An 18,416-nucleotide genomic window follows, 5' to 3' on the forward strand; every position below is an offset into this window, starting at 1 on the left:
TTAAAGAGAGAGATTCTGAAGACAGGATAGAAGCTGTCTAAAGTTTATATCTAAACTTTTCTCTTAAGGGTCTATCTCAGGAAAACCTAATCCCCTTATCTCTTTTCAAATGAGAAGGCAGACATACTTTGTTTTCCCTATTAAACACCTAAAATGTGTTTGCTTTCTTCCCCACCTTTCTTATCCTAGTTATGCTATTTATGATGCCATATGAAGCCAAGTGGGGGAGTTGGTCAGTTAATACCGGTTCTCTCTTATGTGCACAGAAGGCCTTCACATTATTATGAATCTTCTCATGGCTTTTTATCAGTCTGCCTGATGCTTGTTTATCTGCCAGCCTAAAAGAATCCACATGGGGATAGGATTTTTTTTGTATGCAGACAAACATATATATATATATATATATATATATGTTATATTCATATATTCATACGTGATATTTTATATATTCATAAGTGATATTTTCTTATATAATTGGTGCTCCTACTTCTTTTATTGAAGCTGATTTAGTCTTATATTAACTGTAACCATAATGTATAGTTTTCTGGGGACCCCACCCTTGGGCAACCAAGCTAACAAGTCATCTTCATAGGCTCCATATTATGCAAAAATCTACTTTGCCTGAAGGTTTAAGTCAGTCTTTTCAGATCAAAGATTGAACATGGGCACCAGTCTTCACATCTCTGCAGTCCATTCCCGTGAGGGAGGTTAAGAGAATCCTGAGCAGCTTCCCTGCAGCATCAGCTTATCTTTGGGTGCAAACAAGCCATAGCCTGCTGCCCCTCCTCTCTGTCATCAAGAGTCACATCCTTGGTGCCAAAGACTCACTGTTTCTGGCCATTTGAAACCAAGGCTTGTGTTGTTTTCACAATAAATCTTCTGGGCTGGTTTGAATCCTGAGTATTTAACAAATGTTATTTATTCTTAAAACTTTATTTTCAGTTAAAATTTCAAATAATAGTTTCCATTTGTAATCCCAAAATTACACATTTCTTGTGGGCAAATGCCCAGCCAAATAAGCTCGATCTGAAACAGAGCCATTAAGATCCCAAAACTTGCCACAAATCTAAGTAAAGATATCTCCTGGCAGGGAAGTATAAGAATGTGGTTAAGAAAGCCCTGTAGTGCTGGGATAGGACAAACTCCAAATTTAAATTATACAGCATAAGATACCACGAGGTCAAGAAAAAAACTGTCATTGTGTCTGCCAAGGGCCAAGAGAAGTCCCCTCACTTGTCTCCCAGGCATGTGTCTCTCTGCATGTCTCTCCTCCCGCTGTCTCTTCCTTCCCCCTTTGCTCCACCCCATTTGCATATCCACCTTCCTCCTTCGCAGGTGCCCCCAACTCAAGAAGTGTAAGGGGGAAAGGGTGTCCTGAACAAACTCTACAGACACAGGTTTCATGGACTCCACCACCGCCCCATGTACTGGAACTACAAATCCCCTCAATACCAAAGAGAAGCAAGTTGGGACCTGAGGGCAGAGCTGAATAGCCAGATTGAGATAAAACTGGACATATGGGCTCCAGGGGTCTCCTGGCCTGGTGGCTCACAGCTTGTTTCTTGGCTCTTCGCCAGCTTTCAGAGAAAATGGGGTTCCAAGTCAGAGACAATGGGAGGATTAATTAATTAACTTATCTCTCTCTCTTCCCTGAGTGATTCATTTCCTCTTTTCCTTGTAAATAAACTCATTATTGACCTTTTGTGTGTATGTCTGCAATTTAATTGTAAGCACATAGGTGAGGACTCACAGTCAGGCTATCCATTTGGGTAGCCCTGTAACAGAAGTCATGTTAATGGCATGCTGAGCTTTGTAGTCCAAGGTCCTGAGTTCTCAGGGCAGAGATAGAGATGGAATTCACTCAATACATCATTCACTCACATTCCAAGATCCAGTTCACTATTTCATGTCCCTCTGACACTATTTCCCTAGCTAACTCTGAAAGGACTGGTAATCACAGGGTGATAATCTCAATTGTTTATATCCTTGAACTACAATTGGTTGGGTGTTATAATGTCTCTAGCCTGTTACAGACAAAGGGAAGTGAGTAATTCAGGGAAAGGGAACCAAAGATGGGATGGGATAATTATGACATAGCAAGTGACCAAGTGACTGGGGGGGGGGGGGCTAATGGGCATCCATTCTATCCAAATCAACTAGAAAAGGGTCAAGATTCAGGTGATTCAAGGTGTGCTGCCTCTGACAGCCCTTTCCTTCCCTACTTCATTTTAAGTCACCTTTGGAGCTTGGCTCTAGATTGCTTGCTCAAGAAATCAGGTAAACTGGACCTGCCAGTACAAGCCTCACACACACAAAAGAAAGTTTACTCTTTTCTTTTCTTTGAGATCATTAGTGTCTGAAAACAATTTAACTATTTAGTCTTAGTTCCAGTTCCTAAAAAATAAGTGAGTGGAGGCCCTCCCTGGTGGCGCAGCGGGTTAAAGCACTGCACTGAGAAGCTAAAGCCACTTCCGCATGAGTTCGATCCCCGCCTGCCCTGGAGGTGACCACATGGCGCGGCAGACCTCTCCTGACCCGCCCGCTGCTCTCCTCAGCAGTGTACTTCGTTGATCTGTCTGTTCTGCTCCCCACTCTGTCTCTGGTGAAGCCTCTCACCGCCCCTGAGCCTCTGGCCTGTACCCCAGTTCTGTATGTACAAATAAATAAATCTTAAAAAAAAAAAATAAGTGAGTGGCTCCCTTCGCTGTTTAGTTTTTACATGTATCTTATGAGACAGAAGTAGTAGTTGCAATCCTCATTTTATATCAATAGATAAGAAAAGTGAGTCTCCCTGGTGGTGCATAGTCACAACCCTATGAAGCTGTCCACAGCCACTGCAGCACGTGTTTGATCCCTGGCCAGGAAGTTGATCCACAGGACACAGCAGACCTCTCCTGTCTCTCCCGCTGCTCCCCTCAGCAGTGTGTTTAAGTAGATCTGCCTGTTCTGCTCCCCAATCTGTCTCTGGTTAAGCCTCTCATCTCCTGAACCTCCAGCCTACTCCCCAGTTCTTGTATGCCTACGTAAAAACAAATCTTAATAAAAGGAGAAATCAAGAAATACAGACATAAAGTTAATAATCTCTAGAATTACTTTCATTTCCATGTATTTTGACCCTGAGTCCACTGCCTTAACTATCTCATGCAGCTTCAACTGAAACATAAGTCCTTTTTTTGATTTTGATTTTAACCTCACCCAAAACATCGAAAATTCCCTTTCAGAGTGGTAAAGGCAGCAACAATCTCATTAACGAACTCTGCAAGGTAGAAAATCTCCTGGGTAGTTTCCATGCTGATCAGAAACACTGCAACCAAAATAGAAAACACCAAAAACTAGAGGAAGAAAGACAGAGGACTAAGAATAGACAAAAGCCCAGGCAGAAAGGGCGCGCCCGGCTGCGGGCTCCGCAGATCAAGCTCAGCGCCAGGCGGAGGTTGAGGGGGCGGCGAGGAGTGACCGGTGTTACCAGCAATTTTCTGTGGTTCAGTTAAATAAAGTAAAATAACTTGCTCAAAGGTTGAGAGGGAACTCTCATTTTAATTGACATATTTTATATAGGTTGACACTGTCATCATATAAAAATGTCAATTCATTTGGCTGGTTTGGGAGAGATAAAGAGATTTCAAGTGCACACATTTTTAAAAATCTTCTATTTTCCCACAGAGTGTAGGCAACCAGAGACCACTGACCCAAGCCTTTGGGTAGTCTGTAATTTAATTTAAACCAAATTACAGATTCTCGGTACCTGGAACCATGAACATCAATATGTGAACGGTTGTCTGGAATTCAAAACACAATTTATTTATTTATTTATTTTTTTGTCATTGGAGACAACTAGTCTTCTATCAGGAGTAGGCGTGTAAAGACCTCATGTCAGTCATTTGTTCCCATTCTTACTTGATGACTTAATATAAAAGGGGATGTCTATCAAATGGAGACAGACCTTAAAACTTCACTTTTATAAAATAATTTGCATTTTTATTGTAAATTGAATTTTTAATTTTTTATCTAGGTAGGGAAATAGGGGTTTCTACATACTGCTAGAAACTTGAAATACGTTCTCTCATTTAAATGAGATGAGAAAACAGAATAGCAGAGTAGGTAAATAAATTTGGAATCATCATAGTAAGATCTACACCTGAGAAATAAATGCTTTCAAAGACCAAGCTCTTTTAAGCCATTGCCACCTTAGTTCCCATCCCTTCTCTCTCCTGCCACTCCTCCAATGACAATCACTAGAGTTACAAACAGAATATTCTTTCTGCCCTTGGTAAAACACCATCAGTGCCATCAATAACTGAATCTGGTCATACTAGAATGAGATAAAAGGAAGCCAGAGAAAGACTGAGAAACAAAGCATTGTCTTCTCAGTTGCAATAACATAACCTAATGCATCCACTTGCTTTACATTTAATCAAGGTCCTTTGACAAGACACAGCTAAATGAAGACAATTACTTTATTATGTCAAATCATTATGTAGACAATCAGGAAAGGTAGCTCATAAGCCCTGTGTCTAGAAGAGGTTTAGGCCATAAACCCAGATGATAAACCCATGTTTATTCCAAGGCTTAGTCTTCATTTCAGCAAGCACATAAAATCTACTGTTCCTTTTCGAGTTTGCAGTTTAGGTTTGTGTTACATTTTTGAAATCTAAATGGTCAGGTGACCCCACAAATCAATGGGATTTAGCAGTTGAGATTGTCAAAACTGACTCAGCCTGGAGAAAAAGAAAACTGGCTATCAAATACTACATTCTATGGTGAAATCCTGATAGATCTGACAGATTAAAGGTTCACAAGTAAAGGGTCAGATGATATATTTAATAAGAGAATGCAGCCAAACACCTTTGTGATACAGGAGTGGGGAAAGACAGAATTTCTAAGCAAAATCTGCAAAACATTGAACTGTAGGGCATTCAATTACAGTTCAAAATAAGAGATTTTTTTTTTCAACAAAGAGCAAAGTAAATAGAAGCAAGAGCTATGATAAGAGCTGATACCTACAGAATGTTCCCTAAACTCAGAAGAACCTTTTATACTGTTATGTTCATTTGCTAATTAATAAATACAAACAAACATAGTAACAATAACAACAGCAACGAAAGAGGTGAATTAACTTATCCATGATCAATGGATAGTTAACAGAGAGTTGGTGTGTTTTTAGCCAGATGGTAAAGTCTTCCTTGAAAAACTTGAAAAATATTTGCAATATGAAGTACTATTAAAGGCTGACTACTCATTTTCTGCAAATAATTCTTGAAAATCAACAAGATAAACATTCCAAAAGAAAAAAAGAGGCAAGGTTATATTAAAGCAATTTACAAAACTGAAACAGTAATGCATTCTAAATCATATGTACCCCCAAGCAAAAATAGACATTTTATAAAAGCAAATGCCAACAAACTAATACTTGTAAAATAGTTTTGAAAAAAATAAATGTTGAATAAAGGTAGGGAAGAATACAGGATTGGGCTTTGAGTGAGGAACTTAGTGGTAGTTAATACATGTGGATTTTTAATGCTGCTCAGCTGAAACATGGTGCAATGCAATGTCACTTCAATAAAAAATGAATAAAACATTCAATCAATCAATAGCTAGACTTTGCAAAGACAATTTTCTGTGAATAGAAAGGTAAAATGACTTCAAGCAAGTATACCCACAGCTAAATAGGAAAAAAAGTTCAAAGAGTATATTTTTTTTTTCTTCTAGTTTATAGTAAATGAACAATGTTTATTAATCACCTACTTCATTTCCAGTTACTGATCTAGGCGAGACATAGAAATTCTATCTTGCATGCCTTTCTTTGAAAATGCCTGTAAAAGAAACATTAACTGCCACTTACAGAAAAGAGAGGCGTGGGTCTGAAACAAGAAGTCATTTGCTGGGAAAGAGCCCTAGAAAGCCAGCATTCCTGTGTCCCTGTTTCAAAAGATTTTAGTCATTGTAACATATTCAAATGTATTTTCCAAGGGACACATGCTCGGATTCTTGAAAATACAGAAAAAGACAAAGTTTTCTTATCACAGGTCTTCTTAGAAGCTTTATTTCCCAGGCATACAAAGTTTGAAGCTTTTTGGGAAGAGAACATAGTTTACACACATACAACTGACCCCGACTTAGCAACTTAGTTCATCTATCGATAGGGAGGAGTTGGATAGGAAAACAAAAGTTTTCCTTCCCCTCTCCCTCGACCCTGCCACCACCTTGGATGAAATATTGTTTTGGTCTCAAAATTTATTCCTTCTCTTGGGAAATTAAAAACTAAAAAACACACATTTGTCCAGTTAACCACAGTCTCAGTTCAGTTATTAATTAAATCATTAAAGTTAAACCAAGAAATCCTGAATGTGAGAGGCTGGCTGTCTATGATGATCTGAGTGGTGATTGAACTTTTATTGATAACGCCTCCAGGTGTTTTGATTCTACAGGAACTTGTTTTGGATTTTGAGCTGATGTATGGCATGATCTGACTTACATTTGTGGTGGATCAAGCCTGCTTGTGTAGGGAATAGAAAGAAAGGGAAAGAGGCAGAGGAGGAAGACAAGTATAATAAATAGGTCAGGGCTTAGTGATGATATCTGGTCCTGCTTAATGACGGTTACCATCTTTCATCTGGATTATTGCAAATACTTCCCATTCACGTTAACTTCCAATCCTCTCTATTCTCCTGTCTTATCCAATGAAGCTAACTAGACCCCGAAAGGGTGGAGCTGAAACACCATGAGGTCTGTAGCAAGCAAGACAGAGGCTGAAGAAGACAACACTATCGGCTGAGAGGGCTTCAAATTCAGAGATCTTCATTAAGTTATCAAATAATGAAGTTAATTCTCTTAATTATTGAAACTTGAATTGCACATGTTGCCTCTTGGGCTGAGAACTTAATACAATTCCTTTTAAAATTAGAATATGGTCCTCACTGGTGTTGCAGGGGTTAAATCTCAGTGATGTCAAGCTACTGACAACCAATGCAGCATGAGTTTGATCCCTGACCAGGGAGCTGACCCACATGGCACAGAAGGCCTCTCCTGTCTCCCTGCTGCTCCCCTCAGCAGTGTATTTCAGTCCATCTGACTGTTCTGCTCCCCACTCTGCCTCTGGTGAATCCTCTCACCCCCTGCACCTCTGGCCTAGACCCCAGTTGTTGCATGCATAAACAAATATTTTTTAAATAATAAAATTAGAATATGCACATATTGTACTACATAAACTCTTCAAACCGTTATTATGCTTATCACATATTTATACATACATATATATGCATGCACACATATATTCATGTATGCTGAGTTACCTACATAAATGTGCATATATAGTGATGTGTAACTATGTAATATGTTATATGAATACATATTACTGCAATTAATTGTATTGATACAGTTAATATTAATTAATTAATACAATTACTACATCTCAAATCATGCCCGTATGTGTGTCTATTTTCTAGAATTACTGTGCTAAATTGACCTTGTTCTACTATAAATTGACAAACTTTTTTTTTTAAAGATTTATTTATTCATACAGAACTGGGGTACAGGCCAGAGATGCGGAGGGTGAAAGGATTCACCAGAGACAGAGTGGGGAGCAGAACAGGCAGATCGACGAAGTGCACTGCTGAGGGGAGCAGCAGGCGGGTCAGGAGAGGTCTGCCAAGCCATGTGGGTCACCTCCTGGGCGGGGATCGAACTCATGCTTCTTAGTGTTGTGCTTTAACCTGCTGCGCCACCAGGGAGGGCCCTAAATTGACAAACTTTTAAAGAACCAGTACTCTTACAAGTTAATGCTATGAGAACCTTCGTGTATATATATATATATATATATATACACGAAGATAGGGTATTTTTGGATCACTTTTTTTAATTTGTACAGTTATATTCTACAGTAAGTAAGTAAATCACTGCCTTCAAATTCCTTGTCTCCTTATGTAGAACAGTGTAGCTCATGCTTCACAGCTGCACTCTTGAGGATGCAGGAAAAAGGTAGAGTAAAGCTAATTTCAGTTGGAATATAGTCTTTTATTAACAGAGAGCCAAACTAGCAATCTGCTTCAAAGTTGATTTTATAACTCATTGTAATGCTTCTCACTAAAAAGAATGCTATTTTTTTTTCAGTTTCTATCACCCTTTTATACTCCCCTACTTCCCTATCAACTTCTCCACTACCAAGAAGATTAGAAAATTCTTGATTAGAAATTATTTTTATCACTGTCTTATGTAGTTTAAGGAAGGCATTTTTTTCCTTCAAGGAAGGCATTTTTTTATATATATAAGCATCACTTAAAGATGTCATAATTTTACATTCCAGTATTCACAAGTGATTTAAGAGTTGTAATTTAATTTGTCCTCCAGTAAATTTTACAAAGAGAGACACTATAATGTACCAACATCATTCATTCACAAGATGAATTATGAATTCACACATCCTTGAAAAATGTCATTTTCCAGCAAAAACAAATGTAGACATTCACACCCATCAGAGAGTAACATACACCTAAAGCTTTTCTGAAAGGATCTTTATGTACTTCACAGAATTTATGAAGAGAGGTCCTTTTAAACACCACTAAGTGATACCATCTGTGTTTGTATGCAGCCCTGTGCCACAGAGAAAAAGGTAATATGATTACAGTTCACAAGTGCTATGCATTGCTTGCTAGTTAGAATGAATTTGCATAAACTTTTTGGAACCATGTCATGCACATTTGTTCTTAAATACAAATGTGATATAAGAGTGTAATATTGCCATATAGATATAACAATTTGTATTGTATGTTATTTATGTAACATATACAGTTGTGCTTAGCACTTTAACCATTCATTAAAATGCAATTGTTGTGATTAATATTAACCATAGTGCTATGTTCAGATAGTACTATGGTTTTACTTTATTTTAATAAAGTAAAATATTTCTTACCTAGGATATGAAGTTCCTTTCCCTTTTTGTGAAGAACAATCTAAATCAGGCATCTCATACTTCCGTTGACATCTCCCACTCCCTTCAATGTTCATACTTTAATTGACTAAAACAAAACTTTTGTTGAGCTTTTAGTATGTACTGTTGTAATAGCAACATACATTTATGGTAGCCTGCACTCTATACAATCAATCTTTAAAGTCGGTAATGATATAGACACTGAGACACAGGTTCAAGAACCTAAATCAGGGTCATACAGAAAGCAAGAGAAAAGTCCAAACCCCCAAAACTATTCCAGAGCATATTGTTCTTTATACCATAAGGGGCTTCATGTTCTGATAATAACACTGGACACGGCTGGATCTACCTCTGAGGAAATACAGCGCAGTAGCATGTCCAAGTCCACAAGGCTGTTAAGGGATGCCTCAGTCTTCTAGGGTTGTTGAGTTGCAAATTCAGGAGGCTCCCCAGTGCAGTGTGACCTCAAACTCACCCACCTGAGCAGAGTACAGAGACACCAAAAGGGACACAGAGCACCCCAAGTTAGTAAGCATCAGTTTCAATGAACAAGGGAGCATAGGAGGATTTGTCTTGGTTGACCCCGTTTACACACCCCCAATCTCTAAATTTTCTATAGTGGTTTTAACAGTGTTCAGTTGTGGTTCGGTCATGTACTCTGAAGAAGATCCATTTTCTCAAGACTATCTATGGAGCAGCTTCTGAAAACACATTCCAAGGAGAGAGGGCAAGGAGTCTCTGATTAGCTGGGTCCCACTCTTCAGTCAACAGGCAGATACATTCTTTTGACCATCCCTTGACCAAGGTCCATGACCCTCAGAGACAGACTGAAAAGTTTGAAAGGGCTCCTCAGTCTTCCCCCCTTATGAGAGCACCAGGCAGAGAGCATGCAGGAAGTATGGAGGTGTGTGTTTGCAGGGGATGTGAAAGGTCTGTAGATAAACTTCCTAGAACAATCTTATGATAGACATCCTATTCCGTAAAAGTTGCTTATCCCAAAGTCGAGTATTAAACTCAGGTCACTAATATTACTCAGGTCACTAATATTCAACATTCTGTAATTCATACCTGCCTGCCTTCGTCTGCAGGATCTCGGAACAACCATAACTATAAGAAGTGGTGCTGTTTTATGTCAAAACTGATTCTGGCACAAACTAACATTCAGAGCTTGGGCAATAGAATTGGCCTTGATCAACCTTAACATCCTCTATGGAAAAGTAAGGAAAACGCCTGCTGTTTTCCTTACAACTATATAGCTGTATAGTAAAGACATGTTGATGATTCAATTATTGGTTAAGTCCTCTATTTTACTTGCACAGATCATTTCTGATACTTATCAACAAGATGCATTTTTAAGACATTTCAAATCCTATCTACTCCATGTGTCATGTTTTCAGCTCATTACAAGCCCTGGAAATTTCTTCCTATCAGCTTCTTAAAACTTTGTGTAATGCTTATTCAACTATTAATTGTGGCCTTTCTCCTAATTCGTGTTGAAATTAAACTCATGTCATAAATTGTTATTTAATTGATCAAGTCTTCCTTTGGTTTCCCAAAATCTCTTATAAATATACATCAATCAAAAAATTGATGTGATGTACTATTTAAAATGTTCCTTCTTCCCAATTAACAATTCAATATTTTAGTACAATTATTTAATGTCATCAATTGATGACTCATTACACTGAAAGTCACTTATCTCCCATGATTCTTGTGTTGAGACACTTTTATATTTGTGTATATTAATAATCATTAATTCAATGTGATGTAATTTATTTCTAGAGGAAATTTTAATATTTCATAATTATAAATTATTTTGACTTTGACAATTTATGCATAAGAAAAAATTCACTTTTGTTAAAGGCAAATATTTACATCGCTCCCCAACCCTTATAAACACATACCTCTCACTGTATTTCAGTTTGACATCAATTGATTGTGGGAGGGGAGGGAACATGAAAAACTGAAAAAATAATATTTACCAAATATGTCTTGGGAGTTTTATTTTAGATGAAAGGTGGTGAAAAACAATTCCCTTCTTTACTAATTGCATATAATTATATCAAGGTGATCTTGATCTCAACTTTAAATTTAGTCATTCTTAAACTCAAGATGATACCTTTCGTCTTCAGGAACTATTTACATTTTGTCTCAGGTGATGCTTAAAGTAATACTAATAGGAAAATCTGTATGTGGAAAGTCAAAAAAACAAACCACTGATGGAGTTAAAAAAAATCAAGTGGAGGAAGAAGGCAGGCATTCTTCTTCTATGGCTATATACATTTTTGCTTATCCTGTCACTGAAAGCAACACATTTCTTAGTACTTGAACCTCTGTACATCAGGTGTGAAGCAAGCACCTGTTAAGTTGAATCAGATCTTTAAGGTCTCTTGGAAAGATAAAAAAGTCTGCTTGGCATGAAGACCAGACACTGAGGTAAGAAATGATGTGCAAGAAATAATTAACCTCTGCCCAAAGGTCCCTCATTTCACTCGAGGAGAAACCTTGGATACAGTGACTGCAATGATGACGATGATGATGAAGATACTGTCTTGAAGAAACCTATAAAGCATGGCTTTAATTGCTTCCTTCTCAAGGACACTGCACTTCAGTGTTATGGCATCAAGAATTAAATTAACTGGTCCAAATTGCAAGCATGATAAAACACAAGGTCACAATCGTATATTTCTATATCGATAAAGGTTTTGCCCCATCAATAGATGCCTGGCATCCACACTGCTGAATTGATTCTGGTTTCTAGTGTGTGCTCTGTTTCTTCAATTTTTAATTTTTATTAGCTCTTGCTCTGTTAGTTAAATTATATATACACTACAAAAGGGTACAAGAGTACTTTTTGGAGACGGATATATTCTAGCCCTCAATTTTGGTGCTGGTTCCTGAACATTATAAAATCATATTGAACTGGACACCTCACAAGGTGAGCTTTGTGATGGTTCAAGCCTCAAGTACAATGATAACAGTGTCAGAAACCTGACTTGTGCACGCTCTACATGTTCCCCAACATCAATTTCATGAAATCTTGCATTACACCTCCATATATTTTATTACATTTGCAATAAACTAGGAGATTTTTAAAACATTCATGTAGCATCATCTGTGAAAGATAAACCAGTCATTACTGGTAAGATAATCAACAGGATAAATGTTTGGCAGGTTTGAAATTTGTAATTACAACCCAGATGTCCAGAAATATAATTTTCCCAATTTTTTGGTAAGTGAATATAATTATTCTCTATTTTACTAATGGCAGAAAATTCATTAGCAGGACACTTTTAGGGACTCAACAATTCCAGGTTTAATATGCAGTCATTTTTCTAAAAAACACTAATCAAATTTGGCAGATTTCTTTTCTCTTTCCCTTAAATGCCCCCCAAATGTGATCAATTTAGCTGAATTGGTAGGAGAAATTCTTAGAAGGGAGAAGAGTAGAAAATACCTATTTTCTGATAACAGTGTTTATGACATTCTGTGTTTTTCTGGACTTACTGCTTTGCACCTTGTTTCACTCAAGCACCTTATGCTGACTTCAACTGAGGAGCCCTCCCTGTACAGTCTGGAATACCCCACATGACATCAGCTATTGTCTACCAGCAGAGACTGAGACACAAGTTTTCTGTGTCCTCTTAGGAAAATCTTCTGGATCATGCTCCCTCTCAAAACTTCCAAAGAGTTCCATATTTCAGTAACTTGAAAATTCTTAGTACAAGTTCCCCAGACAAGTTTATGAAGCAAGCAAGAATTGATATTCACCTAGACACCCGAGAAGTTAGTCTACTACCAAGATGTCAAGATGCTCTGAAATTTTTGTGAATATCAAGATTTAAGAGAGGGCTTTGCTGGTGGCACAAAGGGCTAAGTCTCATCACTATCATCAGCCACTGCAGCTTCAGTTCGATCCCCAGCCAGGGACCTGACCCACATGGTGAAGCAGACCTCTTCTGTCTTGCCCAGTGTGTTTCAGTGGATCTGACTGTTCTGCTCACCATTATGTCTCTAGTGAATCCTCTCACCCCTCCCCCACACACCCATGACCTACACCCCAGCTCTTGTATACATTAATAGACCTTTTTTAAAAATTAAGAGAGATGAGTCTGTTTGTGATGACAAATAAAAAGCATTATCTCCTCCACCCCTCAGTCTGCCTTGAAAAGAGAAGAACAGAAAGTTCCTTTTTAGGAATCACTGCCCACCTGCAGCTATTCTTTCATAAATTATTTTTCTTGATAAAAACATCCCTTTATATATATTTTTTTAATTTATTTATTTATGCATACAAGAACTGGGGTACAGGCCAGAGGTTGGGTGGGGTGAGAGGATTTATTAGAGACAGAGCAGAGAGAATAGGCAGACTGAATTACACTGAGAGGAGCAGTAGGAGGGTCAGGAGAGGTCTGGCAGCAACACCATGTGGGCCACCACCCTGGCTGGGGATCAAACTCGTATTGTGGTGGCTGCAGATGGCCTCATAGTGCTGTGCTTTTACCCGGTGTGCCACCACAGAGGGTCCTCCTTTATAATTTTTTAATAATAGTTTGCGCTAAGAAAGTCAAAATCAGACTTTTAAAAAATACTTTAAAATAGCACACTCCAGATCTTTTGAAAATTTGTTTTTTCTTTTACTTTACATTGTAGTCATTATATTGCATAGTTCTTAATTGTCTACAGGGTGGATTTTAGGACTGAGCTATACAAAATAGTGAATTCCTTAATTTTTAATCTTTGCATTATTCTTGTATTTAAAATTCAAATAATAAGTATAGGTTGTCTGAAAAACACTAGTTCAGGAGTGCAGAGTAAATTTTCTTGAAAATTTACACAGTGCTAGCATCTTAAGGACATGACTCAATGAAATTTTAACAAGTTTATTCTTTTTCATGTGCTGAATGTCGGTCATTTGCTTTGTAGCCACATAAATCTGGGTGTTAAATTAATTTAATAATTAAATGATTTTTTTTCTTTTTAAAACACCTGTCAACAATACAAAAAAAAAAAAAAAAAGAGTGACAGAAGGTTCAAGTCACTAAAATTTTAATTTCATTCCAAGTTCTTATTTTCCTCATGGCTTTTCTGCAATATAGTTTGAATCAACCTCACCTAATACATTAAAACGTTTGACAATTTCTCCCATCATTCAACAATACAGAATGACTCTTCTAGTTGTTTTGAATTTCATTTTCTGACATCAATATTGCATTGTAAACACTAGTGATGTATGTTTACATTTGCCTGCTAAACTTCTATTGCCACACTTTCTTCTAGTTTGTTTTGCTTCTATAAGTAGAATAATATTATTTGTATATATCTTCATGAGTTTCATTATAAAAATGTTAAATTTACCAAATTGTACTTTTTAGCCATTGTCATTCTATTTTTATCACCTCAAGCACTGCTATAAAAATTTCCAATTTGAGACACAGTTAATGAGTCAATGCTCAAGCACACTCCACATCCCGCCCCCCTTCAAACATAGGCAAACTAGTCATTAGCCGGGTACTCTCCTTGTAGATACAGGAATGTTTAACAGCCAGTCACTAACATTAGCATAAAGTGGAAAAAGTGCAACAGCTGGGCTTTGTGCCATGGCCCCTTGGTTTCCCAGGAAGCACAAGAAAACTTGATATTTGCTTCCAGGACCCATGGCTCATAAGCATGCCTGTGTGATTACAATCATCTGCAAAGTTTATACAAAAAAAAAAAAAAAAATGTCTCTCCTTCCCCCATCAAGATGATGACCTCATCATTTTGGGACAAGACTGAACATGACTATTCAGATCTCCTCAGGTGATCTCATGGGCAGCCAAGTTTGAAAAATTGTCTTATCCTAAGTCTCTGCAGTTTAAGCTCTGTCCTTCCCATGGACTTTGGGCTTGGGGATCAACTTCTTCTCATGTTGTAACCTATGTTTATTAACACTTTTAGAAAAATATCCCCTGAAAATGTCTTCCCGAACTTCCTTCAGGCTTTCAGGCATGGAGGTGCCAATTTTCCTTAGTTTCTATCTGCTATCAATTTTTCTTCTGATATAGTCATTTTGGTATTTTAGTTGGGATTCTGAAAAAAGGTGTGGTAAACATGACTAACGTAAATACCTGAGCTTAATTTTCATTCTAATGAATTTTCAATAGGGAATCCTACTCACATATTTTTTGATGATTTTTTTAAGATTTATTTATGCATACAGAACTGGGGTACAAGCCAGAGATGCAGGGGCGGCAAGAGGCTTCACCAGAGAGAGTGGGGAGCAGAACAGGCAGATCGATGAAGTACACTGCTGAGGGGAGCAGCGGGCATGTCAGGAGAGGTCTGCTGCACCATGTGGGTCACCTCCAGGACTAGGGATCGAACTCACACTGAAGCAGCTGCAGCCAGCTTGCAGTGCTATGTCCTAACCTATTGTGCCACCAGGACGGGCCCTGTTTGATGACTTTTTTAAGAATTCCTGTATGAATTTGTAGTATATTGATGTTGTTAATTAAGGTAGTAAAGGAACAAATATTAAAGGTTAACTGGGATATGAAAAAAATTTAAATGTTCACTATAATGCACATTTCATAGTAAGGGAAAAAATCAGAAAGCAAAATATATAGGGTTTGAAATATATAATTTTTATAGAAAATAATATTTTCCTAAGAATCTGTGGAATTTTGACAATAATAATAATAATAGTTATGGATTTAAATTCAAGAAAAAATATTTGTTTTTGAATTCCCAAAGTAGTAACAATGATACTAATAATGACAATAATAATATTTAAACCTATCGAGTAATTATTATTCGCTGAATTAGCTGTAAGCATATAGTTGGGAGGGGAGATAATTTTCCACTGTGACCACGTATTTATCATTCTTGTTATGTTTATACTGTTTTTCCTAAAGTTGCCAGCATTAAAAAAAAAAACTTAGAAATGTACATGGAGATTGGAGATTGAGCTCAAGTGTTTTGACTGAGTTTTTGAATTTATTTTGCCAAATCCACCACTATATTTCAGTTCATAAAGTAAAAATCTAAACCATTAGCGAAGGTTACTTCTTAGAACCTGCAATTCATTCAGCCTGGCCAGCAGTTCCATTCTCTGTAGCACTCCAAGAAAGTAATTAGAAATTCAAATAAAATAAAAAAGGTGTCCAATATCTTTTCCATCCTCTCCAGCTCTCTAGCACCACAGGGCTACCGAATGTCAAGAAAGCTTGTGAGCATATCACGGGCAGAGCACAGCTCCACGGATCTGAGGAAGAAGGTTTCCAAGCTGTCAGCTTTGTCTGATTGCCTTGAATGCCTACCAAGCAGAAATGCAGATTCAATGCTTCAGAAAAATTACATGAGATACCTTGTTTTCCATTTCATTTTCATGTTGTTTTCTGCTTTCCTCTAGAGGTTTAAACAGCATTCATTGAAAAGAACATGACAGAATACTATTAAAATAAGTGAACCCAAGATGTCAACGATCTGTGTTGAGCTCACCCGCTGGTCATTTCAGAATCTGCTTTGCATGGTGAATGCTGAATTTGTTCGTTGTTATGTTCACATATCGATATGAGCATAATTGTATCGTCAGTTCTAGTAGCTGCCTACCAAACAGATCCGAGAGGTTTTTCTTAATATACCACATTATTATGTGAGTTTTTTTATAACGTCTGCATTTTTTAATCATTACCTATCCTAGACCCATCTTACTGTTTCCTTACAATTACAATAGAATTTTTCTTTGTCTCGGTAGCCTAAGGAGAGTCCCAATGAGACAGGAAATGGATGACCAAAGAGAAAAGTTTCAAATCTCAAAGGCTGATCCTTAGCATTTACTAGGTCAGTCAAGAGACAAAAATGGATGAACATTGAATCTACATCCAATAGCCCAAAAAGGCTGTTAAAATTCTAGTAGAACATTGGCAGTGAGAAAATTTTGTGTAACAGCCATTACCATGGAATCAGTGACAGCTCCCAAGATCCAGTGAAGGTTACAGTGGCCACCTCACCAGGCTGTCCTGTGGCATGACCTGAGTGTTACTGAGAGCCTCTGTAGGAACACCTGCCAGTGTGCCCCAGACTGAGTGGTTTCCCAGGGTCTTTCAGTGCCAATGCTGGGAGAGCCCAGGACAAACCCCAATGAGTCGGGTACTCTGCTTCAGCTCCTCTAGTTCGTTTTTCCAACATCTGATATGGTTTCTTCAGTCTTCCATGAGACTCTGACCAACCACAATTATTTCCTAAAATGTCCTTTCCTGTTAAAGAAACAGGTGTCTGTTTCTGATTTCTGTGCAACAGAACCCTGACTGGCATAAAAATTGGCAGGCACAGGGTGTGGATTTGCCTACAAGAAACCTTGAGGGAAATCAGACAACCTGCTATTGGTTATCTGGTTAAGTGAAAACTCACTCAGTATTCAGGAACGGGGGATTATGTGGAATGGAACATTAAATTGTCACTTTGACAGTCAGAAGTCATGTGCTCACTGAGGGCTCATGGCAGGAGTTTGAGTGAATGCTGCTATAGAAGAGAAAGTATAAGGCAAAGAACTGAATGTAGAGTAACTATCGTGGATAGGTTTCTGCACATCCAAAAATGACACCTCACACTTGCTGAGTACTTGGCAAGACACTAACACACCTGAGGATTGTCCTAGGCTTTGTTATAGAAAAGGGTGATTTTTGGAAGCTGCATAGTTAAAGTAATCCATGTGAAAATACAAAGCTCCAGGCTCTGTTTTGTAGCATTCAGAAGTAGGTGGAATTCAAACACTCTCCTGTCTTCTGTGAAAGTCAAGGTATTTTTTAGCAAAGAGTGGGATCCACCGTGCAACAGACAGAGCTGCAGGGCGTGACACAGCTGGTCTGAGCTGTGTCCCCACCAAGCTGTGTCCTTTTTTGAAGCTGTTAATGACTTCTTCCATTGAAGGAACGACTTGACAAGAACTGAATCTTTATGAGATACCTCCCACTTCACAAATTCTTTTATCTCCATTTCTATAACTGACATCAGCTCCCACTTTATCTTGGAAGCAGAAGTTTATATAACAAACAATGATAGAAGCCTTTGTTCATTTAATTTGGAAACTTGTGGTGCTTGAAAACAGATCCTGTGAATATTTAGTGAAGAAGTGAAGACAAGAATGGGATTTTTAGATCAAGTGGATGGGAGTAGCATGGGTTTACTTCCCCAAAACTCTAGACCCAGGGGTCCATGTAGCAGCTAAAATGTGGATGCCATAGCACTCTATTGCCTCCCTGAGTCAATAAAAGACATTAGGGAGGGCTCACCCTGGTGGCACAATGGATTAAAGCACCACATTATGAAGCCCTCCAAAGCCACTGCAGCATGAGTTTGATCTCCAGCCAGGGAGTGACCCATGTGGCACAGCAAACCTCTCCTGACCCACCCACTGCTCCCCTCAGCAGTGTACTTCATTGATCTGACTGTTCTGCTCTCCACTCTGTCTCTGGTGAACCTCTCACCCATCACACCTCTGGCCTGT

This window comes from Condylura cristata, unplaced genomic scaffold (genome assembly GCF_000260355.1).
Source record: "Condylura cristata isolate star-nosed mole 26May11 unplaced genomic scaffold, ConCri1.0 scaffold00013, whole genome shotgun sequence".
Lineage (NCBI taxonomy): Eukaryota > Metazoa > Chordata > Mammalia > Eulipotyphla > Talpidae > Condylura > Condylura cristata.